Source organism: Octopus sinensis, linkage group LG1 (genome assembly GCF_006345805.1).
Source record: "Octopus sinensis linkage group LG1, ASM634580v1, whole genome shotgun sequence".
Classification (NCBI taxonomy): Eukaryota; Metazoa; Mollusca; class Cephalopoda; order Octopoda; family Octopodidae; genus Octopus; species Octopus sinensis.
Window position 1 is genome coordinate 137672407 of NC_042997.1, and position 27500 is coordinate 137699906.

Below are 27500 nucleotides of genomic sequence, written 5' to 3' on the forward strand. Positions count from 1 at the left end.
CTTTTAAAACAGAAATGTATGAAGTTATGACAAGATTAGTGTAACTATTGTTAAATATTTGGCACAAATGATTAAATGCTGAGTAACTAAAGTTGAATTTTCCATTTTGTTTTGTACAATAAAGATACGAAGAGGTGCTGAAAAGTTCCTGACTTTAAGGGTTTCATGAAAGGCCTGGTGGAGGCCCAACCTTCTGAGTTCTTTTTCAGGACTTAGAAAAACTGAAGGACCACTGCAATAGGTGTGTGAATCTGAGAGGGGAATATGTTGCATAAAATCATAATTAACTGATCCTCCAGTATTTTCTTTTATCCAAAGCCAAGAACTTTTCAGCACTCCCTTGTATATAATTTGTAATGTAGGATGGTAACGAAAGAAATAATATCTACACCAGGGTATCTCCAGTAAAGGTTTTTTTATGTCTTAGTTTGGAAGAGAGGCTGAACCTATGACCTTTGCAGGACTTCTGAGATTGTGAGATCAATATAGTTTATTTTCAACACTTAATCAATGCTGCAGGAGAAATGTGGCTGAAAGACAAATTCCAGCAGATTGCTTTGGGAGGAAAGAAGGACTGGGAATGGTAGTTAGTGCAAACTGGGGCTCCAGTATTGCATGGTGACAAAGAAAATGATGGGTGTGGTAGATAGACTTTGGTGGAAATAGTAAAATAGAATAGGCAGAGAGAAGAGATAGTATGCCTGTGGGCAGGTGTTGTAGTGTATTAGTGAATAAGTCTTTGATGGTTTTCTTTTGGATGCAGTCTTAAGATATTTGTGTTTGTGTGTTTGTGTATTATCAGTACCTTCCTAGATATGAGGACAATACTTTGTAGTGGGTGTTAATTGTGCTTTGCAAAAGGTCAACAACTGAATCAAAGCTGAAATATTTTCTGGCTCTCAGAGAAAGAATAGCTTTCAGAAACAATTCTTGTTTTGATATATGAAGTACAGTTAACAGGAATGACTGTCAGAGAATGTTTACATGATTCAAAATAAGAATTGATAATTATCTCTATTGAATCCTCCCGGAAAGCTGATAATTGAGAGTGTTAGTATGAGGTAAAAATTGTGTGTTATAAATGTTTTACTACTTTTATTTAGTTCCTCAGAGGAGAAAAGAAAGTGTTTATGACATTTACCAGGCTCCTGATGATATATATGTAGGATATATTTAGTTTTAACATCAGTAGAATTGACTTCAATATGAGAGCATTGAAGTTAGTTTTAGACTGTTGCAGTTCATGAGAGAAGCAGTTGGATTAGACTGTATTGGATTGTGTGTTACTCCTAAACCAGTACAAAAAATGATATAAGGGTGAGACACAATAAGGATGATGAGTAGCAAAGTGTTAGGTGGATTTAGATGGAGGTGGTAAATAATTTACTGAATAGTTGTAGTAGTGGTGATGGTGGTGGTGGTGGTAGTAGTAGTAGTATAAGGCAGCGAGCTGGCAGAATCGTTAGCATGCCCGGCGAAATGCTAAGCGGTATTTCGTCTGCCGCTACGTTCTGAGTTCAAATTCCGCCGAGGTCCACTTTGCCTTTCATCCTATCGGGGTCGATTAAATAAAGTACCAGTTACGCACTGGGGTCAATATAATCGACTTAATCCGTTTGTCTGTCCTCGTTTGTCGTCTCTGTGTTTAGCTCCTTGTGGGTAGTAAAGAAATAGGTAGTAGTAGTAGTGGGAGGAGGAGGAGGAAGAGGAGGAGATTAGAAACTACATATAAGAGCTAGTGTTGGTGAATGAAGTTTTCTAATCAACTGAAAAGAACTTCCTTTGGAAATATCCTAAGTTATTTGTGTTCATGTGTAGATGTACTTGAAATGGAAAACTTCCATAATCTAATGATTGAGGTTGCCTAAAGGGAAAGCTGAAGTAAAATAAAAATCGGTTATGTTAAAGTTAAACCATTTCATTGATGAAATAAGAAAAGACAGCATTGAATGCAAGGAGATTGATGATAAGGTCTATAAAACACACGAGCATTAAAAGGTAATATCGCAATTATATTCAGTCTATTCTTAGATGCTTGTGATGAGGTTTTTGAAACTATGTTTTGTTAATTGTATAAAGACAATACAGACCTGATTTATATTGAGGGTGTTCATTTATAAAATACAAAATGGTAATGTTTATAATATCAATAATATCAGTGATAATGTAGATTTTAAAACGTTTATATAAATATACACATATATATATATTTTAAAATTTTATTTTTTTTAGAAATAACAACTTGGAGGACCTGTATTGATTAGCCCTAAAAAAGTCTGAGGTAAGATATTGTTTTTTAAAATCAATAATTGTTTAAAAAATTTTAATTTATTTGATATAGCCAATTTTCAGACTGATGTCCAAATGGGATTTTAATGTCGGGCTTCAATGTATGCCTGAGTTGATAGACTGAGTTAAAGAGTTGAGATTTAAATTTCAAGTGACAACATGTATAATGATATTTGAATGAATGAATATTACTATTTTACTCATAGTCTTCTTTATGCATACATACATACACACACACATGCATACAAATATATATGCATTGTATTTATTTTCTAAGTATTGCTAAAATGTTTCTAAAAATTCCTACTTTTGTATAAATTGTTCAGTTGGCTGTTGGTATTAAATCAATAGATTAAGGTAGCAATCTGGCAGAATCGTTAGCACACCAGACAAAATGCTTAGCGACATTTCATCTGTCTTTATATTCTGAGTTCAAATTCCACTGATGTCAACTTCGCCTTTCATCCTTTCAGGATTCTTAAAATAAGCACCAATTGAGCACTGGTGTCAATGTAACTGACTTAATCCCTTCCCTGAAACTGCTGGCCTTGTGCCAAAATTTGAAACCAATATTAAACCAACAAAAGGTGGTCAGCTGGCAGAATCATTACTGTGCCAGGCAAAATACTTAGTGATATCTCATCTGTCTTCACATTCTAAGTTCAAATTCTGCTGAGGTTGACTTTGCCTTTCATCCTTTCAGGGTTGATAAAATAAAGTACCAGTTGAACACTGAGATCAATGTAATCAGCTTTATCCCCTTCCCTGAAATTGCTGTTCTTGTGCCAAATTTGGCATATTTCTTGAAGTATTTCTTATATTTTCATGCATTTAACTTAATGTTAGCTCTGATTGAATCAAAGGTATTTTAGCTAAGACTATTCCATTTTTTTTTTTTGTTTCAAACTTAGTGTATCTGGGACCACATCATCCAATGAGTCCTTCTTTTGTAAGAGAGTAGGGTGCAATTTGAGGGAGGTTTGACTGCTATTTCTTATAAGTCAGGTGATCACATAGAAGATCCTTCGATGGCTCATGTTGGTAATGTTTTGTGTTTCAAGGCCAGAATGTAATTCAATATTCCAATGATTTCATCAATTAACTCTTTAACTCTGGGGTTTAGTTCATCTGTCTGATATTATTATAAAGAGGTAGAAACCTTACTTGATAGACTGAAAAAGTTACAATGCAGCCATATAAAATATATGTATTAGCTATAGTGCTAGAAAAACTATAACTCACTTGAGTCAGGGTGAGAATGATATCAACATATCAAAACTCAAGTCATGTACTACAATTTATCATCATCACCACCATCATCATCACCACCATCATCATCATCATCATCTTCCTTTTTCCTTTCCAGCACTGTAGCTAGATAGATCCTCTTAATGCAACAGTTTTTGTATGTCATCCACAAGACCCAACATCCTGAGCAGGTTAAAGTTATCTATCAAATTTTAAATAAATTTGTTTTCCTTTTCCTGCATAATTTTATACATTTATTTAGTAATTCTTTTGTCACTACTTTAGCAAGTATAGTAAAGGCAGTGTCTTGCTGATGAGGTGAGAATCACACCAAAATATGTCTGGAATTGGTTCTCACACATGCTGAGAAAATTGAAATAATACTAGTTTTTGACCGCATATTTATTTCTAGTAAGATTTTTAATGCTCTATGCATTAAATATATGAACACACATTTGCCTGTTTATTAAATTTCCTTCAAATGGAGTATTTTCTTCATTGGAGCTAATTATCCATTGCTTTCTCTCACACTTTGTTTTTCTCATTGATTCTTTTTTTTCTGATTCCCTGATGCTTTTTTTCCTTCTGATTCTGTTTCCTGCTCTCCCTCTCATATACTCTTAACATACGAAGAATCATTCTGAGTAAAGAAGAGAAAATGCAAGACTAAAATGTAACATATTTAAAAGACTTCAAAATTTGCTTGTGTAAACAGTATATTAGCACACATTTCTCCGAGATACATATGTAGATTTGTGGAATGTGAATGAGCACCTATAACAGTTGTACTTTAGCAGTTGTTAATGCATTAGAGATGACATCTGAGGAGATAACTGTTAAGCCATACAGTGTATATGCACAGCTTACACATTGATGTACACATACATATTAAGGCAAGTTCTTGTTGATGACATCAACGAAAGAGCAAAACTGGTGCAATGGAAACACATGAATATTTAAATTTCTTTCTCTCTCTTTCACATGCTCTTATTGTATACTTTCACTCTTAAATTGTTGTTTACAAGTGGAAACTGTTTAATATGTATGTATTTATGCATGTATGTGTGTGTGTGTGTGTGTGTGTGTGTATGCTCATGTGCGTCTGGTATACACATATACATGCATATTTGCATACACACACATATATATAAATATATACATACACATGTGTATACACATTCGTTCTCCACTGTATATACTCATATGTCATGTCTCTCCTGTTTATTCTAATACATTCTCATTTCATTTAATCATAGGTACATGCACATGCACACATACATGTTCACTCACATGTATACACATGCATGCATGCACACATACTTACACACTCTCATATGCGCATTTAAATTACGTGACTGCATGCACTGAACAACTGGATATCTTCAGAAAAGTTTGAACCTAGATATTAAAGGTCACCAAAATCAGTGAAGAGATGGAAAAAATTTCTTCGTTCTATAGAACCATTATAGAAAATAGAAAATAAAAAAAAGCTAAAGTAAAAAGAAATAAAAAGAAAACAATGAATATAAATAAAAGAAAACTGCAAAAAATATATTAACAATGTTTCAAATATTGTATAAATGTCCAGTTAAATAAAAGTATTTTGTGATGAAGAAAAGGTCAAATCGAAAATACACTCCTCTAATGTAAGATCAAGAAGTTGCTTAAGTTGTTCAAGTCATTTGTTGCCTTATGCAGAATTAAGTCTGGATAGCTGGTTATAATGTTTCTGCCGATTTGAATTTGCTGAGGTCATATGAAGACAGGCTGTAATGTCAAGTGCATGGACTGACTGGAGAAGATTGATGGAGTGCTGTATTAGCTATAAATGGCAGCAAAGAGGAAGGTGGGTGGTAGATTAAAATAAAATAATAATAAATACAATAACAAAATGTTAAAAAAGTGATTACTGGAATTTATTAGAACAGTATTTTGGTAGCTTTTGAAATAGATTTTGGGATTTTTGTTGCTGTTGTCATTATATTGTTTAATCTTATGTTAGCTCTGATCAAGCAGACCTATGAACAGAGGCAGTCCAACTGTGACCATCCTGTGGGTTTTTTTTATGTGTATGGGGGACTCAGGATTACATTGTCTAATCTTTTTTCATGTACATGTTTGAGTCATTAGACTGTGGCCATACCGGAGCATCACCTTGAAAGATTTAGTCAAACAAGTCACCCTTGTTCTTACTTTTTTAAAGTCTGGTACTTATTCTATTGGTCTCTTTTATCAAATCGCTAAGTTACAGAGATGTAACCATACTCACACTGGTTGTCAAGTGGAGTGTTGGAAAACAAACACAAAGACATACACACACACACATTCACATACACAATGGGCTTTTACACAGTTTCCTTATACTAAATTTACTCACAAGTTAATTCTTTGGCTTGGGGTTATAGTAGAAGACACTTGCCCAAGGTGCCACACATTGGAACTGAACCTGGTACCACATAGCTGCAAAGTGAACTCCTTAACTAACACAGCTGTGCCTACAACTATAATGTGTTCTTTTCTAAGATGGTCAAGTGTAATTTGAAGGAGAATTAGTTGATATTTCCAGTAGGTTGAGTGATGCCAAAGAGGATCATAGCAGTGGGAAAATTATTGTAGGTAATACTATTGTGACAGTGATGTTGTAATATTATAACAATATAAGGTGGCACACAAAAAGCACCCAGTACACTCTGTAAAGTGGCTGATGTTAGGAAGGGCATCCAGCTGTAGAAGTCATTCCAAAACAGACAATTGGAGTCTGGACAGCTTCCTGGCTGACCAGCTCCTATCAAACCATCCAACCCATGCCAGCATGGAAAATGGATGTTAAATGATGACAATGATGATAATGATGTGGTAGTAGTAGTAGTAGTTAGTAGTAGTAGTAGTTAGTAGTAGTAGTAGCAGCAGCAGCAGCAGTAGTTGTAGTAGTAGTAGCAGCAGCAGCAAATTGGTAAATTTGTAAGGGCATTGGATAGACTGCCTTGTAGTATTTGGTCTCATTATTTGTGCTCTGAGTGTTAGTTATGCAGCGATCAGTTTTGCCTTTCATTCTTCCAAGGTTAATAGAATACCAGTCTTCCCTTTCTTTATGGATCATACCTGTAATTTTTAAATGTTTAATCGTATCAGTTTGTGCTACACTGAGTAAATGTGAGAATTATATTAAGAATACACATTTTTGGAATACTCATCCACTTGTGCATTAATTCCATAAGTAAGGACTCAGTTAGTTGAGCAAATGGATGCTCATCATCAAATTTACTGGAGAATCCACAAATGTTGTTATGATATTGAAGCTACTGTCACACACACACACACACATACACACATACACACACATACAGCTGGAAGAGATGTATTCCTGGGGCCATAAACTACAGTAGCATCATCTCATATGGGTCAGCCTCAATTAGGTGGCAAATATACTTCACGATGTTGTGCTGCTACTGTTTATATCTTGCACAGAGATTTATTATTGCTATATATATATATATATATATATATATATATATGATCATCATCATCATTTAATGTCTTTTGTTAAATTGCTGTCCATATACATGTGTCATATAATCTTCCTTTTACTTGGAGAGAAAAACCTTTCGTGGCTGTGGCCAATAGAGGTTACAGCTCTCTGAATTTTCTCCATCCTATTCTTATTCTAGCTATCACACCCTCCGTGCATCTCCCCCTACTAATTAGGTCCCTAGGTACCAGAAATTATCTGCTGCTTCTAATGAGCCACCAGGACATTTGAGAGAATCGATTTCCCAAGTTTCTAACGTTTTAGGATCCTATGCATCTTCATATATATAATGGGCTTGTTTAAGCTTCCATCTATGAAATTCACTTACAAGGCTTTGATTGGCTCTGGTTTGTTATAGGAGACACTTGACCAAGGTTCGGTGCTGTAAGACTGAACCTGGAACCTTGCAGTTGAGAAGCAAACTTCTTACCACACACCCTGTACCTCTGTGTTTTCCAGAAATTGGTATTTTTTAAAAATAATAATAGGTTCCTTGATAAATACCATGGATGACACCCTCTCTAATTTGTGCTGCTTTAAATGTATATAATAGCTAGTTGTCTGTGCCCTGTGAGTCAACCTTGCTTGAATAGTTCAATCTTTTATTGACTTTATACAATATAAGGATAGATTCTGGCAAGCAGTTCAACTCTCATATGATTACATTATTTACATTATTTACATTTGATGGATATTTGTCCTCATCTTGTTTGTTATTAACACAAAGTTTCGGCTGATATACCCTCCAGCTTTCATCAGGTGTCTTGGGGAAATTTCGAACCTGGGTTCTCATTCCTAAGGTATTTTTCAATGGGCATATGGCATAGTGGTTAAGAGCATGGGCTACTAACCCCAAGATTCCGAGTTCGATTCCAGGCAGTGACCTTAATAATAATAATAACATCGAAAAATACCTTAGGAATGAGAACCCAGGTTCGAAATTTTCCCCAAGACACCTGATGAAGGCTAGAAATGTTGTGTTAACAACAAAGAAGATGAGGACAAATATCTGTCAAATGTAAATAAAGTACATAATTCTTCATCTCTTAAATATAGAACTGTATTATCTACTCTGTCTATATTATACTAATATGCCTGTTTCAGATTTGATCTCTATCCCTATTTGTTCAGTGGGTGGGGTAATTCATTTCAAAGCTACTCCAATGGAAAGGTTGGTCTACCTGGAATTTTAACCCTACTCTAACTGTATGCAGTCCATGCTTACAATTATTTCTCCATTATGCACAGGTGTACTAACATGCATGCATGTGCATACACATGCACACACACTCACACACATGTGCACACACACTCACACACATGTGCACACACACTCACACACATGTGCACACACACTCACACTTACACACATGTGCACACACACACACGCACACACACACATCGCAGCTGGTTTGATGACATTTTGTATGTTAGAGTATGTTTGACTAACTGTTATTTGCTTTTGGTTTTATTGTTTTTCTATATTCTTTTCATTAAATTCAACTCTATATCTTGTCTTTCTCTCTCTCTCTCTTTTCTATGTTCTTTCTCTCTCTTTCTTTTTTCTATATTCTTTCACTTTCTCTCATACACAAACAGTTTTAAATATGTCAACATATATACATGGATGTATGATGTAGCATATATTTCTGAAGCAGGTGCTATGCTGTAGTAATATTGAGGTAGTGCTCTCTCAACAATAGTATTTGAGGTTATTAGAAGCTGTACTTCTATATGGAGAGTAGTATAATAGTAATAACGAAGGGTTTCTCATTACACTGGTTCACAACATATGTGAAGGTTATGGGACATTTAATATTGTATATGAGAGGTATTAGGTGATATTAGTCAGAATTCAAATAGATCATGACACTAAAATTTGCTAGAATAGATTGTAGATTAATATGGTGGCTATATTGATGTCAGGTTGCATTGAGCATAATTATGGCTCAAATCCATTGTAGCTAGTGAACATCATATCTTTCATGCAGTGATATCGTAACTAGAACTACATTATCCAATGTGTCTTTCCTTTTTTTAAAGACAGTTAGTATGATTTGAAGAAAATTTGGCTACTATTTCTAGCAGGTTGTGTAATCAGATATAAGTCCCGCGAGTAGTTTGAGACTTCCTTGTTGATTCATGTTGTTTAGCCCCAAACTAGCCTTGATCAAGCAGACCTATGAAGTTATTCTATTCATGACAATAATATTTTTATTATTGAGACAATATATGAAAATTATATTATTCAATGCTCTCAATGTATACTTTCCTTTTAAAGGCAACAGTGTGAAATTTGAAGGAAATTTGATTGCTCTTTTTAGCAGATCAAGGCTTTCATGGTGACAGATATGACTAGAATAGACAGAGAGGTCAAGGTAACCAGAACAGATGATTGAGAACATGAGAAGAGGCTGGACTGGCTGAAATTTTAAATGAATTGATGATATGAGATGATAATTGTTTCTAGAACCACCAAATTTGAGAGGAGGGGCTGAGTTAATTACATCAACCCCAGTAGTAGACTTGCACTTAATTTCATCTACTCCAGAAAAAAATGTAATATAAAGTTGAGCTGAGTGAGGTTTGAACTCAGAATATAAAAGGACATAACTAAATACTGCAAAGGTATTTTAATTTGAGGTTCTGTTGTTTCTGCTAATTCACCAGAAAGAAGCAGAAAGAGGGGAGAGAGAAAGAGAAAAAGAGTTGAAGAAAGAGAGAGGTGAAAAAGGAAAAAGCATGATGGTGTAAAATAATTTATTTTCAAATTGTGTTATGATGACATTCTCCTCGGTCATGTTTTGATTTATTACTATTTATAGTTGAAATTAATCTATTATTTACTAGATTAATAATTCACCGTTTATCCAATAAATAAATCCATTATCATTGTGAATTGGTTTTTAATATTTTACAATCTTTAAAGACCAGGATTATTATATGAGAGAAAAGGAGAGAGAGAGAGAGAGAGAGAGAGAGAGAGAAGAGAGAGAGAGAGAAAAAAAGATTTAATTCATTATCAAGCTATGTTATTTGCCATATAAAAGACAAGACTATGGTTATGGTAGTTGTTGTTAACAACGCTACCACTGTAATCCTCTTATCACTCTTTTAGTCCTCTTCCTTCTGATTATTATGATCACTTTGCTCTGTATCCTTATTGTCATTATCATCATTGATAACACTGATGATGTTATCATTGTTATCATTATCATGAGTTTCTCATCAAGGTATGCATGTAAAAATATTTTTTTAAATATGTGTGGTAAGAAGATTGTTTCCCAACCACATGGTTCCAGGTTCGCTGCTACTGTGTAGCACCTTGGGCAAGAACTGAAAGAAGCCTGTTGTTGTATGAGTGTTTGTGTGTGTGTGTGTATGTGTGTGTGTGTGCATGCACATTCCTGTGTTTGTTCCCTCCACCGCTTGACAACTGGTGTTGGTGTGTTTACATCCCCATAACTTAGTGGTTCAGCAAAAGAGTTCCAAGAATACTAGAATAAGAAGAAGAAAAGAGTCAGGTAGATCGAAGAAGGGGGCAGGGATACAGGTATAGTGTTAAAAGAAGGTAGAGGAGCAACAAGAAAGCTTTTGGTCTGTCATCAAGAAATCTACTCCTCAGGTTCGATTCAGAGACATATCGTAGCTTATTAGCAGCAATTATTTTTGTTGCTTCTCTAGCTTCAACTCATTACTCTAACCCATGAGGGTCTTTATAAGATTTTTGGGGATCCACCCAACAAAATAGCAAATTGGGGATCCACAATAATATTTTAGGGCCCCTGAAAAAAATTTTTTTTAGATGTATGTATTGCAAGAAACAGTTAGGTTTCTTTCTCTTACATTTTACATAAGTTCAACCTGCATAAGTTAATGTGGAATTTTGAATAGGAATTTTGAAAGAAGTATCTATAAAACTAGCTTTTAAACACCAAATGGCTATGGGAGTCAACCAGAATAATATAGTAATCAAGGGGATCCATAGATAAAAAATGGTTGAAAACCCCTGCAAAATGATCCACAGAAAATCAAAGCATCCCTCCCCACTCCATAATAAACAATCACTGTGTACACTGTATGGAATTTTTAGTTACACATATTCTACATATTGAGCTGAGCCATTTTCTTGAAGGGAGTGGACTCTTCTGTTTTCCTGCTTGAAAAAAAGCAGCTTCAACAATAAGATGCATAATGCAAAACTTGCTGTCCTTGTCTCTGTTTTTCTCTTTCTCTTTCTCCAAGTCAAAACCAGTTGGAATTAGTCATGTAGGTGTTGTGTGCATGTCTGTGCACATGTGTGTTCATGTGTTCGCATGTGTGTTTCATTGCTAAATATAGGGTTAATTATTGGCTAGCAGCTGCAACTCTGATTTACTAACATTCTGAAATGGAACTATTTGAAAATTATTAATATTGTTATTTTCTCCCTCACTCCTCACCCCATTACATTTAGCTTTGAGTGAACCTTATGATAGAAGGCATTTCAACCCTGACTATCTTGTGTGTTTTTTTTCAGACATAGTATATCTAATGACTACATTATCCAATGTGTCCTTAACTCTGTTTAATACAATAGAGTACAGTTTAAGGCTATTAATAACAGGTGATTGTTTGTTATGGGTGGTCGGGGAGTGGTTTTGTTTTGGTTTCCTGTGGATCATTTCATATTCCTTTGTCAGAAATACCATATTTTCCAGCAAACAAGTCAAAATTTTCAAACCAAAATTTACAGCTAAAAATGGTGGGTCAACTTAATACATCAAAACAACTTTGGAGGATCAAAAATTCTTTGTGAAATGCAGCCCAAGACACTTGCCCAAGGTGCCACACAGTGGAACTGAACCTGGAACTATGTGATTGGGAAGCAAATTTCATACCACACAGTCACATCTGCACCTGTATTGTCTTGTCAGCTGGAAAGTAAGGTGCCTGCTTTAGAAAACCTCATAATTGATAATTGTTTGGAAAAGAAAAAAAAAACAACTAGAAACAAATAATTTTAATGCAGTTGATAGTTACTGTCACTAAATATTTTACCATATCACAGGTTCTCTTTGTCATTATTGTTGTTTAGCATTTTTTTGTTGCATACTTTCACTGTGCTACTGAAAGCAACTCTCTGCATCTCTTATATATGCAGTGTTTTACTTTAGCATGTTTTTTCTTTTTAATCCTTCCCAAGGCACCTGTTATTATTGGGACTGATTTTGTTTTCCCCTCATTTGGGTTATTTTTATTTCTAGACTTATACATTTGAATAATTTTACCACTTCTTTGGGAAATGCATTATTATCTGTTGGCACTGATATGCTTATTAAAAAGCGTATTTTACCTGGTGGCCCTTGACAACGATGTCTGGTTGATATTGTCATATCTCGGAATATAGTGTTGGTGTTGTTAAGGTAATGAGCTGGCAGAATTGTTGGAGTATCAGAAAAATGTCTTCAGCATTTGTTCTAGCTCTTTACATTCTGACTTCATATTCCACCAAGGTCAACTTTGCCTTTCATACCTCTGGAGTTGATAACATAAAATACCTATCACATATTAGGGTCAATAGTATTGACTTATCCTCTTCCTTCAAAATTTCTGGCCTTGGTGAGTTGGTAGAATCATTAGCACACTGGACAAAATGTTTAGTGGCATTTCTTCTGGCTCTTTACATTCTGAGTTCAAATTCTGCTGAGGTCAGTTTTGCTTTTCATCCTTTTGGGGTTGATGAAATAAGTACCAATTAAGTACTAGGGTTAGTGTAATCAACTAACCATTTTTCCCCAAAATTCCAGGCTTTGTGCCTATAGTAGAAAGGATTATTATTATCATCATTCTTCAGTAGTCTCATTTTTTATTGTATGCTTTCACTGCACAAAAAGATTAGGTGACCATGATTGGAACACTTTTGATCAGGCATGATCTGAGGTTAACACAACCACGAACCACACCACTGCCACCACTACCACCGCCACCACCAACAACAATTACATAAGGGTAAGGCAAGAATTTCAGACAGATTCAGTTCTGGAAAGAAAAGGATGATGATGGCAAGATGATAGATGGTTGGATGAAATAGAGTGGTATGTAACTTCCTAGGAATTGAAGCTGAAGTAGTTGTTCAGTGAGAGAGAGAGAGAGAATACAATGTAGTGTTGTGCTAGTGGGAGGAGTATGATAATGAGAGAATCTTTCATAATCAATCAGATTGCATTTCTTTTGATGTGGTCAAAGGTGTTCCAGAAATGTGAACAGTTCCAAAATATGAGTAATAAACTAATTGGTTTCCAATACAATTTTGACAATGTTATAGGTTTGTCATTGCCATGAATTGAATAGATACCAGTAAGATATTGTTGAAGACTTGATTAACTCCTCTCTCTCTCTTCTCTCTCTCTCTCTATATATATATATATATATATATATATATATATTATATATATATATATATATAATATATATATATAATATATATATATAATACACATACACGCACATACACACACACACACCACACACACACACACACACACACACACACATATATACATACATACATGCATGCATACATATATATATATATATATGTATGTATACACATACATATATATACCCACACATACATATATATATATAGAGAGAGAGTGTGGTGAATATATTGTAGTCTAAATTACTTAAAAATGAAAATAACACTGACATCTCATTTTAACAGATATATTTACCAAAATTACATAAAAATATCTTGAAATACTAAAGAATAAATTTATTCTATAAAGTTGCCGTTGGCTTCAACGACAGCCTCCAAATGACTTCGGAATCTCCTGCAACCCTTCTGGATGGTCTCCTTGTTTAAGTTAGTGACTGCTGCCATAATCCTTGCTTTCAGTTCATCTTTGGTGTTACAAAGATTTTTGTTGGTCTCTTGCTCAACTGTACCCCACACATAATAATCAAAGGGGTTGCAGTCTGGGGAGTTAGGTGGCCAGATGTTAGGGGTGATGTGGTTGCAGAAATTGTCTGACAGCCATGACTGGGTTCTCCTGCTTGTGTGGCATGGTACAGAGTCCTGTTGTCAGACATAGGGTCTTCCAGCAACCACCCTCTTGATCCAGAGCAGCACTGACTCCTCCAGGCACTCCTCCATGTTGAGTCTGAGGCTGTGTAGGAAGATGAATGGAGGCATAATGTCCCCATGACTAGTGATCACTCCGAACACCATGATGTTGACTGGATGTTTGATTTTTATCACTCTCAGTACATGTTTTGGGGACACCGCAAGCCAATGGTTGTTCAGTGTGTTCACCTTATGTTTGTATTGGAGTTTCCAGCAAGAATGCCAAGCAGTACAGCATGTCATTTCCAAATTTCTGATAGAGTGAATTGCGTCATGATGCTGTTTTTGTCACAGATGGTGCCCAACTATACTGTGCAGTCGACAAGATCAAAAACAAACAATGCGCATATGCGAAATTAAAAATGAAATGGCAACAATTTGCTCATCACACTATGTGTGTATGTATATATATATATATATATATATATATATATATATATATATATATATATATATATATATATATATATTATATATATATATATATATATATATATATATATATATATATATATATAAATAGATGTGTGTATTTTTCCCTTGTTAACAATTAACATGGAAAAAATATATAAATAGTTACCATGGTAGCAAAAAATCACACAGATAAAAAGGTTGTAACTCTTTGTTTTTAAAGGTAGAAACTTCAAGTTTATGTGAAATATTTTGTATAATATATATAAATAAATAAATGGAGTTAAATACAGGTGTTATTCAAATTCTTTTACTTCCAACACATATTTCGAAGATATCACTGGTATTATTCCAAAGGAATAAAATGGTGTAAAACAATGTAATCTTCTCTTCAGGGAAGTGAAGAAATGAAACTTGTCGGTAAGACAATTTAACAGAAAATGATGGATATGTATAGTGATTAACTGAAGGCTATTAAGATTGTTTCAAAAAAACATTATAGAATATAATATCAGAGGTAGCCTATAGAAAGAGGAAGGATAAAGGAAAGAAAAACTAAATAAATGAGAAGTATATGACTATATGTATATTAAATAAAACCATATAGTGAATGTAAAATGTAAAAAGAAAATTAATAATACCAGCGATATCTTCGAAACATGTGTCGGAAGTAAAAGAATTTGAACAACATCTGCATTTAACTCCATTTATATATATATATATATATATATATATATATATATATATATATATATATATATAATATATATATAATATATATATATATATATATATATATATATATACATATATACGTACAAGAGTTATGGAATGGAGAAGGTAAGATCCAAGGTACATATGTTTCATACTGAGCAGAACCTTAGAAGAGGTAAAAATTCAAGTGAGGTGTATACTGTGGGCTACTCTTCAGGCCAAGGATATCTTGATTAAATTAAGATTACAGGAGGTACATGTTGATGCATTGAAGATTCAATCAGAATGTGTAGAGAGCACAGTAGGAATCTCCCTACATTTTTATTCTCCTTTCCTACTGTGCTCTCCACACATTCTGATTGAATCTTCCATGCATCAACATGTACATCCTTGCAACAATGTAATCTTTAATTTAATCACTACATCTTTGGCCTGAAGAGTAGCCTGTGGTATACACCTTGCTTAGATTTTTACCACTTCAGAGATTCTGCTTGCTATGAAACATATGTAGTCCAGATCTTACCTACTCCATTCCGTAACTCTTGTATTCTGATTTGCACACCTGGCAACTCTGGTTGCTTACTGTGAAATATAAAAAGAACTTTTTTCAGCTTATTGTACTTTGATATGAAAAAAATCCAAAACATTCCATCTCAATAAACCACTACTGTCGCTGAAAGTTTTTTTAAATATTTACTATGGATTGCTTGAAATTAACTTTCTTCCTACACCTCAATCCCTGGATCTTACATTTATATATATATATATATATATATACATACAAACATATATTTATATATATATATATATTATATATATATATATATATAGACACACACATAGGATTGTTTGTAGAAATACATAAATCCAGAGGAGAAGCACATTCTAAGATGTAGAACAGTTAATACATATACATATATACATACATACATACATTCATACATATATACATACATACATACATACATTATTTATATATATATTTATATATGTATATATACACACACACACTCACCCACCCCACTACAAAATTAGTTTGGCTAAATAAATCATTATTATCATAATAATTATCTGTTCTTTTTCATGTGAAAATGTTTTACTCATTAAGTAGGATGAATTATTGATTTTAACACTGAGATCATTGGGGAGATGTTAATAATAATAATGGTTGTGGTGGTGACAACAGTGGCGGTGGGCGGCGGTGGCAGCGGTGGTGGTGGTAGTGTTTCTGTTTAAAGAAACCAGCTACCTAGTGAGCGAGCTAAACTATTCTGTAGTAGCGGTAATAATGAGGGAAAGCAGGCTAGGTCTTAATAGTCAGACTTTCTTCAGCTAATTCTACATAAAATTAAAAAAAAAAAGATAAAAATGTAAAACTTACCCTTACTTAACAAAATGGTAAGAGTTGAACCTAGCATGAAAATGAAAAAAGAACCTAAATGATTAAAAAAGTATATCAATAAAAAACAGACACTCTGAAGGTAAAAGAAATGTGTAAGGAAATTGTATCAGCAAAAGCATGTATGTACATTTACAAAATGTGAGTGCTTCTTGTAAGAGAATAATGTATTTGAAGGAAATACTAAAATATTTTACAGTGATAGATGCAGGTATGGCTGTGTGGTAAGAAGCTTGGTTCCTAACAATATGGTTTTGGATTCAGGCTCAGTGTGTGACACCTTTGGCAAGTGTCTCCTACTATAGGCTCGGGCTGACCAAAGCCTTGTGAGTGGATTTGGGAGATTGAAACTGAAAGAAGTCCATTGTGTGTGTCCCACTACTGCTTGATAACCAGTGTTGGTATGTTTACATTCCTGTAACTTAGTGGTTCAGCATAAAGAGACTGATAAAATAAGTGCCAGTCTTAAAAATAAACGTACTGTGATTGATTTAGTTGACTAAAAATTTTTCAGGGTGGTGCCCCAGCATGACCAAAGTCTAATGACTGATTCAGGTAATGGATAAAAGAAAAGATGATATCAATACACACACACACACACACACACACACACACACACACACACACACACACACATACACACATACACACACACACACAACAATAAATAAATGAATGAATATGTAAACAGAACACTAGAGGGTACACCAACATAAGCAGAAATTCAAAGAAATATGGAACAAAACATTCAGCACAGTAATAACTGGCATACAAGATCAAAATGGAAGAAAAGAAAATACAAAACACTGCAAACGTAACTCGCCATAGTGGGAAAAATATTAACAAATACAGCTGGAGAGCCTCTGGTATTTACAAGGTCTCTAATTCCTGGATAAAACATCTGAGTATCAAGGGTAGGTAGCAGCAGCATTTAACCCTTTCATTAACAACCTGGCTGAAACCGGCTCTGGCTCTGAGTACAAATATCTTGTTTTCAAAAGTTTTGAACTAAAATCTTCCACCAAACCTTAGTCACAATTTATGTTCCTAACACTAGCTGAACAATAACTAAGTTATTTTACTAGATTCTTTGTTGTATTTAAAGTAATTGAAAGAAGCACAGAGCATCTCAAAATAAATACAGTAATGAAAGGGTTAATGAACTGATAAACAGAATAGAATCAACACCTCAGTAGCAGATGGAATGGGAAACAACATTAATTTCTCCAAAACAAAGATACCAGAGATTCTCCAAATTACATGTTGGTAACTTGTTTGCCAACATCATACAAAATCCATTATCTACGACAGGTTTGTTGCTCACCTGAATAGAAATAATGTCTTTCCTGAGAAGCAGGAAAGGTGATGATGTTTGGCTATAAAGAACAACTACTGGTGAATCAGGCTAAATATAAAAAACAGTAAAAAGGGAGAAATAAATGTTAGCATGGCCAGGATTGATTACTGAAATGCGCTTTTGATACTATTTCACACTTTTAGATTTTGGGGGCATTCTACATAAATAAAGTAATTCAACTACTAAAAAAAAAAGTACATCAGTTATTCCATGTCAAAAAAAAAGTAACTATATTGGTTTCAAATTTTGGCATAAGGCCAGCAATTTCAGGAAGGGGTTGAATCAATTACATTGACCCCAGTATTCAACTGGTACTTATTTTATCAATCCTGAAAGGATGAAAAGCAAAGGCAACTTTGATGGAATTTGAACTCAGAATATTAAAACACAAAATACTGAAAAGCTTTTTGCCTGGCATGCTAATAATTCTGCCTGCTCAGTAACTATAATTCTTGTAAGGCTAACAGAACATCACTAAAACCAGCGCTCTACCCATAAAAAGAATCTTCCAGAGGGATTTTTTATCCACTCATTTTCCTAACATTAACAAATCTGCTGAATGAAATCACCAATGGTTATAGATGCTATGGGGAACTGTAAACCATCTCCTCTTAATGGATGACTTGAAAATAGAAAACTGCTAAAGTTTGTTGATAAATTCAGCCAAGACAGAAATGAGTATGGTATAGGTAAATGTGTCAAAGTTACTATAAGAGAAAAGCACCTCAATTACAACTAAAAACAGTAAATTAGATACAGACACTGAACAGGACCACCCATAGAGATACTGAGTATTTCTATGGGTAGTTTTGGTCTGATTCTCTTATTTCAGTAAATAGAACTGAAAAGATACAACACACTGAAATTAAGGAGAAAATTAGAAACACGAGTTAAACTAATATTCAAAACTGAACTCAGCATTTGAAATGCTATAGCTATATCGGTTATAAACTAACAGTTCCAACATAATAAACTGAAGTGAATGGAAGAGCATAAACAGAATAATAAGGAAATTACTTACAGTGTCCCAAAGCCACTTCTCCATGGCTGATAGAGATAAATTATACATACCCTGAATATAGGAAGACAGAATGTGAAAATAATCCTGTTTCTAAGTATTATCAGATGTAGAAAAATGAGAAGTGTGCAAAGTGAAATTGATTAGAGTAATAAGAAAACATAAAGGAAAAAATTTTCTCAAATATATAAGGAAACAATTAAATACAAACTGGAAACTTACGACACTAAAGAAAAAGATTTAGATAAGAAGAAAGCAAAAGAAAAGGTTAAACGAAAAACAGCAAAAACAAATCAAAGCAGAATTATCAAACATTCTAAAGAAAAAATGGAAAGAAAAACCACTTCATAAAGACATGACAGATCAGAAGTAAGCCAAAGTGAAAGTGAACAATGGTTCAAAAGCTTTGAACTAAAAGTAGAAACAGAAGATCTGATTGTAGTTGTATAGGATCTATGTCTAGCTACAAATAATTACAAGATAAAATAATAAAAAAGATACTAACATCAAGTGCATGCAACCAATACAATGAGGTAACTGGCCAAATTATTTGTGGCTGATAAATCCTTACCAAGTATGAATATATTCACAGATATGATTAAGTCAGCAGCTATATCCACTGGGCAACAGGCTGGCAATTCAACATGAAAATGGAAAAGAAATAGTACAGACATATACCAAACACAGTACATGATAACCTGGCCACTATCATTTAAAACATGCCAGTTGAGATTGACAAGGAGATCAAGTTAATCCATCCAAATATAATTATCAAGGATTGGAACAACAATGTTTGAACTCTGAAAAGCATTTCAATCCATTCTAAATGAAAAACATTGCACAGAAGATGGAGAAACTGAGAGAGTACAGTGATCTTGAAATTGGAATTGAAATGAACTGTGTGGTATGAAATTAACTGTGAGGTATGAAAGTTAAAATTACCAAGAATTACCGGTATGATGAAAATAATAATTAAGGTGTGATAAAAAAAATCTGATCAAAATCATTAAAAAATACTGTACTAGGACTCAATGTTATACACAGTTCAAAAGATAGTTCTGCTTGGCACAGCTCATCCTACTCAACACATTTTCAATTTAATAGCTTCACTCAAACAGTAGACTCACTGCACACAATGCTTCCCCTAAACAATCACTACCCAATAAAATAAATCATGCAACACATATTCTACACAATCAATACTAAGCAATATGGCAACACAACACATACTCTACACAGTTAACATCCAGGCAATAAGTGTTTCTAATTTAGGCACAAGGCCAGCAATTTTTGATAGGAGTGAATTTGTTACATCAACCCCAGTATTTGCCTATTACTTTATTTTATCTACCCTGGAAGGCTAAAAGGCAAAGTTGACAATGACACGATTTGAAATCATAATATAAAGAGCTGGAAGAAATACTAAAAGGCATTTTATCTGATGCTCTAATGATTTTGCCAATCCACTATGTAGTACATACTCTTACATAATCAATACCCAATACTATAAAACTTATATTTACACAGATGTTATCTGTTAATCACATACCCTACACCATCCTACACTAAAAAACGTGTCATTGATGATTTAACACCTACGCTACACAAACACCATCCAACACTCAAATACATAACACCAATCACAGAGTGCATTTGAAACACAAACATTGTCCAGCAAAATAACACAATACACAGAGCACATTTTCTACACAGCACACGGAACATTAAACAGAACCAGGAACAACAAAGTAGAACCAACAACAAAACAAAACTTATGTAGTGTACAAACACAATTCTACCACCTCAAAAGACAATGCTGTACACCTCAGAAATATGGATGTGTGCCTGGTACTATTATAGGGGCTCACATAAATTAAAATTATGATGATGGTGATGATGATGATAATTTCTAACATGAACAGATTGCTGTAAAGCATAGGTTGAGGAAAGCCAAAACAAATTTACTTCAGTACATAAGTGGTATTTAATTTAGCATCCAGAAGGGTACTGCAGAATTCCTGGGGAAAAGGAGAAAAACCAATGATATGAAACTCAGAAGATAAAAATCAAAAACCTACAATCAATAAAAGAATATATATATATATATATTATACCAATAATTGCTGGTGCTCTAGGTACAGTGGACAAAGAAATAATAAAATTGGTTGAAAACGGTGCATAAAAATGAAAATAGAGTACATTCAGAAAACAATATTACTTGGCTGTGCAAGGAGTCTCTGCAATGTTCTCATGACTTGGAAAGAAGGCACTACATTAGTTCATGGGAAGTGAGCAGCTGGATTGTAAATGACACTTCTTGCAACAAGATGAGTATGTTAGACTTGGTAAACTATTATGATAATAGATACCTTAATCACAATGTCACACATCTTAAAGGAAGCTTGTAGTTGAGGACAATATCAAATGATGAAATACAGCACACAAAAGGTGGGGTTTCAAAAGAAAATTAACAGTAAAGACATAAAAGGTTCCAAAAAGATTTCAACAAGAAAAAATTCCCCAGTGGTGGGCAGCTCACATAAAGTAGTTCAGGGAGGGACCTAATTTTGAGGAAACTCTATACAAACAGACCAGATTACTTTGTCATCTCCAAGGCTTTGTAAGTGCCTTCTCTCAGTTTCTTTCCTCTTACTTAGAAAAGCATACTCAGGATATATTTCTTTACTACCCACAAGGAGCTAAGCATAGAGGGGACAAACAAGGACAGACAAAGGGATTAAATCGATTACATCGACCCTAGTGTGAAACTGGTACTTTATTTATCGACCCCGAAAGGATGAAAGCAAAGTCAACCTCAGCAGAATTTGAACTCAGAACGTAATGACAGACAAAATACTGCTAAACATTTCGCCCCGCGCACTAACGTTTCTGCCAGCTCACCGCCTTACTCAGGATAGGTCCATTGAAACTCACCAGTCTTGTCATTCTCAGCCACCTTTCAATAACAATAATGGTTGCTGGTTTAGGCACAACACCTGTGATTTGAGGGGAGGGGTAATTTGTCGATTCCATCAACCCTAGTATTTGACTGTTATTTTATTTTACAGAACTCTGAAAGGATGAAAGGCAAAGATGACCTTGGCAGGGTTTAATAACAATAATGTGAAAATTTTGGGGCACTTAGTTGACACCTTCCCAAGGTAATGTAGCAGCCTCTGTATAGTAATTTGATCTACTAGAAATTGCTACCAAGTCTTCCTCAGATCACACCCTACTGTCTTCAAAAACAGCACATTGAATAATGTCATCTTGGATGTATTATATCTGAGTAGAAGACAAGATGGTTGTTTTTGTAATGCCTTCAATCATAGGGCAGACCTAGGGATAAACAGCAGTAACAGCAACAACAATAACAACAACATGATGATGATGATGATGACAGAAAATAGCACTACAAGGCACTGCACAAATCCTATGTGAAGCACTTTCAATACAGTGAAAATAAAAGCACCACAACAAACCACAGTACATACTCAAGGCACATAGAGTTGTATTCGGTAGTGCAGTGAAAGCACATGATAAAAATAAGATTACTGAATAATAATAATAATAATAATAATAATAATAATAATAATAACAATAACTAGAATAAAACCATTGTATAAAATAGCCAGAAATTAATGTAAATAAAGTACTTGAATGAATTGTTTAACTTGTAAATGGGTATGAAAAAGCAAAAGATATTCCCATAAGAAAAGAACCAGAGAAATATAGGAGGGAAAAGAATAGAAAATGAAAGACTCGTTAATCTCATGAACAATCAATCACAACATAATGTAAAGTAATGAAAATAATAGAAACAATACAAGGACTACTCGAAACTATAACTGTACAAAAACCAACTACCCACTGGGTATTAATGGTGAGAATATAGTAAAATAAATAAATGAGTTATCAGTTGCTCTAAAGATCAGCAATAAAAAGGAATTCATTTGCTTTCATTTACATTTGAATGATAATGAGGGAGGCAGAGCAGGAGGAAGAGAAAGGTACATTTAATACCACTTCAGGTTCATAGTGACTGAACATTTAGGGCAGCTATGTGTGCTTATGATATATTCCTACCTTGAAAAGAAAGGATGTTGAATAATGATTATATCACTGTATAATATTCTTGCACACACCCCCAAAAAAGACTATATGTGCAGATGTGGCTGTGTGGTAAGAAGTTTGCTTCCCAACCATATGGCTCTAGGTTCAGTCCCTCAGGCTGACCAAAGCCTTATGAGTGGATTTGGTAGATGGAAACTGAAGGAAAACTGTCGTGTATGTGCGTGTTAGTCCTCCACCACTGCTTGACAACTGCTATTGATATGTTTATACCCCTGTAACTTAGCAGTTCGGTAAAAGAGTTTGATAGAATAAGTACCAAGCTTAAAAGAAAAAATAAGTACTGAGGTTGATTCATTCCACTAAAAATTCTTCAAGGCAGTGCCCCAGCATGGCTGCAGTCTAAAGACTGAAATAAGTAAAAGATAAAAATATAGTCATGTGTGGAATGTTTTTCATCATAGGTTTGCTCAATGAAGGTTGGCCTAGGGTAAGCAACAACCATGTGAGCTTGAGGGAAAACAAAAACTAGAATTTGAGATAACTAATGATTGTCAACAGTTCCCCCCAAAAAGTAAAGAAAAATCATAATGAAATTTATAAAATAAGTAAGTTAACATTCAGTTTGGACTAAATTTTGGGGCAGTCATTGGCTTTATCTCATATCAAAGAATTTAGTTTCTTTTTTGCTGAATGCTTTCTTTGTGGTGATGGTGTTGATGACTATGTAGACCAATTCTTGCATAGAAGAATCGATAGCATTGGTTGCATGGTAATGTTGGTGGAGGATGAGGTTGATTTTGTTGAGCCTTTCTCTCCTGTCATTTGATTTCTTCCTTTTCTCTTCTGATGGCTTCAAAGTTTTTGGTTCTGAGGTGATGGAACACTGCCACTTAGTACAGTCTTGGGCTTGTGTTTCAAATAATTTAGGCTCAAGTTCAGTGGTTTTCAGTGTTCTTTTGAGCTGGTCCATGTATCGTTGAAGAGCGCAACTTTGTGGTCTTTTCCTTGAATTGAGCTCCCTGAATAAGTCCTAGGGCTGGTTACTTGGTTTCTATGGTGTAAAAGTGACTGTGATCACAACATCTCCCTGAACAGGAAGCCAATCCATTGTACAATTTCTCATTTACAGCTTTGAGAAAACTGGAACAATGTGAAATTAAGTATTTTGCTCAACACAATGTATTACCTGGTCTGGAAATTGAAACCATGATCTTGTGATCATGAATGCAATATTCTAATCACTAGGCCATCTACCTTCTCACAGAAAAGAAGTGGGTAATGATTTAATGAGAGTAGAGGTGATCTATATTCTAAGATATGTTACAGACTCTAAATGCCGGTTCTGCATAAAACCAAATAAAGATGATCCAGTGAGGAAGTTGGCCTGCTTAAATATCAGCTAAATCTATATCACATAATATTCTACCATTTTAAATTACTGAAGGACACATTGAATAATGATGTTCTAAATTACTGTTAAACTATCCTCCTCCCATCCAACTTGGGTAGTCATGGCTGGAATGCCTTTGATCATAAGAGATGGATTGGGCTTTAAATGCCTATCAACAATCAAATAAAAACGATTGGCTTTCTAACTAATGGCTAGTATATCACCTTGATGATGGTTAAAAGTTGTGGGAGTGATGTGGATTAAGGTGTCTCTGCAGGACATATGCATTTATATTAAATCATAACTTACCAACTTGAAAAAAGGAAGGTGGAGATGGTCACAGCTAAAATGTTTTTGATGATAGATGTGCTTGATCAAAGTGAATTTGGAACTACGCAACAACAATGTTTGACACTATTTAGCAATCACTTGTATTAAGCCTGTTGTGATTTAGATGTATGCTACAAAATATTTAAAAAAACCATTTGTAAAGCAATATTCCTTGAAAACCAGTCTGACAACTGTTAGTGTTTGCTCTTAGGATTAATTGATTGATATAGTAAAGCTTAAATGTTCTGGAAACTGTAGTCTTCAAAATTGAAACAACATATCTGTTAGTATATGTGGAATTGTGGGTTTAATTGCATCCTTACTCTTAATACACCAAAAGGGGCAGGCACGGTTGTGTGTCTATGAATTTTGCTTCCTTGCTATATGATATCAAGTTCAGTCCCACTGTACAGCACCAGGGGCAAATATATTCTATTATAGTCCTGGGCTGACTAAACCTTTGTTAGTGGATTTGGTTGACAAAAATTGAAAGAAGGTCGACATATATATATATATACAGTTATAAATAATGAGAGAAATATAGTGTGATAAAATTTATTTAACAATTGGAAATTCTTATATATCAACAATTGTTTTACAACTTAATAAAACATGCATGGATAATTTATTTTATTATATTTTATAATAAGTAAATTACTTACATGTCTGCATTAATGTAAACAACCTTTAAACTAATGCAGATATTAAGCTAGCTCATCGGGTCTGAAGAAATCCATGTTAAAAAATAATCCCTTGACATAAAGTTTCAAGAACACAAGGTCAATATTTTAAAAAAGTATAATTTTATGCACTCCTTATAGTTTTCTCTTGTATCATACAATATATTCTGTATGTTTTTTAGAATGATACATTAAGGAGCTTTTTTGAGAGTACCACCAGATTAATTGAATCCATACATTGTGACTTAAATTCACACACACACACACATCTTTATACACAAGCACTCCTATTAATGTTTGTTTTATTATAGTTATATATAAAAAAATAAGCAAATATTTGATTACTAAAACCTTTAAGTAGATAATCATATTTTATTTTGTTAGTTGAAGGTTGACAGTGACTCAGAAATTTCAGCTTACTTACCTGTGTCAGACTGTAGAGTATTTCTGGTTTTCCAAGCCTTATATATACATTTTGGTTCATTTTGTGGGAGGAGCAATGTGATTGCAGAACAGGTGTGCTATAACAATCTATTTTTGTGGCATATGAAAAAAAGTGCCTTTATGAGTCTAATTCAATTGGGTAAGCAGAAACAGTGAGCTTGTGTGGAGAAAGAAATGGTAAATAAAGAGAAGAAAAGAATGAGATCTACAAACCAATCAATTAACCAACCAACCAACCAACCACTATAGTTATAATCTGTCCATCTGTAACATAAGTTTTGGTTTGGTTTGTAATTCCACCTTTCTCTTTCCGTCCATAGATATGTATATATGTATATTTACACAGATTCACTATGTACACAGATATACATATATTCTTCTCAGAACTATTGTTAAAGACATAAGAACAAAAATATGAATCTCTGTTCTGTCTGTCTCTCTCCCTCTCCTGCTCTCTGTCTCTTTGTATAATGATACACATATATACATACACCCAAGTACATATATATAAATATGATAGCTGTATTATCTGATGGTATATGTGTATGTACATATCTATCTGTCTGTCTGTCTGTCTGTCTATCAATCACACATAGAAGCTTACAAAATGCCCCTACCCCTTACCGATTCCTCAGACATTTCGTCAGAAGACAAAAGAAGTGAGGAATGGCAAATAGCCAGAAAAGGAAGGAGGACGAGCAGCAAGAAAAGAACCAAAGCAAACGCAAATGCAAACAAAGCAGGGAGATATACAACTCCTGAAAACTTTTCGAACACCAACACTCGCACACACAACACCAACAGCAACACCTCAAAAACAAACACATACAATGCTCACTGCCATCAACACGAAAAATACAGAGTTGATGGAACACATCAACAAAAAAAACAAACCTAAAACATGAAGACATAAAAACAAGCAACCACCCATACACAACGCCACCAGAACACATTAAAATATTGCACATCACACCAACCATGCACCACTCACTAAAATCCATTTACTCCAATGCAGTTGGAATATGCCAGAAGTACACTTCCACACATCCCAAAAACTTTATAGTAATACAAGGGACATTTTCCTTGTATATGAATACTATGCAAATATTCTTTTAAAAAACTTTTCATTTAATTTTTCCAAAATTTAATTGTTTTCCATACTTACAGTTGAAAAAGTCTCAATGATCAAAACTGGTACTGAAATGTTTTTTTATAAAATTATTTTAGCATTTTCCACCTTGATTTTTTTCCATATATATATATATATATCAACTTGTGTGTTCCTTTTCAACCTTCTACACAGACAGACAGACACACACACACACACACATAAAATTAATATAGACAGCCATGTGTCGTGTGTTACTAAAAAGAAAAACTATAAATGTCATTGAATATAACACCTACATTGCTAGAAATAAGAGTTAAAAAGCTCTACTGCTGTAGTTAAAGCACATAATTATATACATATGTACTGACAGGGACTGTAATTGCCTGAAAACACCAGTT

General features: G+C 34.1%; 1 protein-coding gene across 8 annotated transcripts in view; it reads left to right on the forward strand.

The window, feature by feature from the left end:
* The window catches only part of LOC115210843 (rabphilin-3A), a 266359-nt gene that overhangs the window by 143510 nt on the left and 95349 nt on the right, over window positions 1–27500 (forward strand). For 6 of the 8 annotated variants that reach the window (XM_036505145.1, XM_036505140.1, XM_036505144.1 and 3 more), the window contains exon 2: window positions 2233–2281. The exons of the other annotated variants lie outside the window; for them this stretch is intronic. The gene's annotated coding sequence lies outside the window, so the exon portion shown is untranslated. The remainder of the gene's footprint in view (window positions 1–2232; window positions 2282–27500) is intronic. 8 annotated transcript variants of the gene reach the window in all.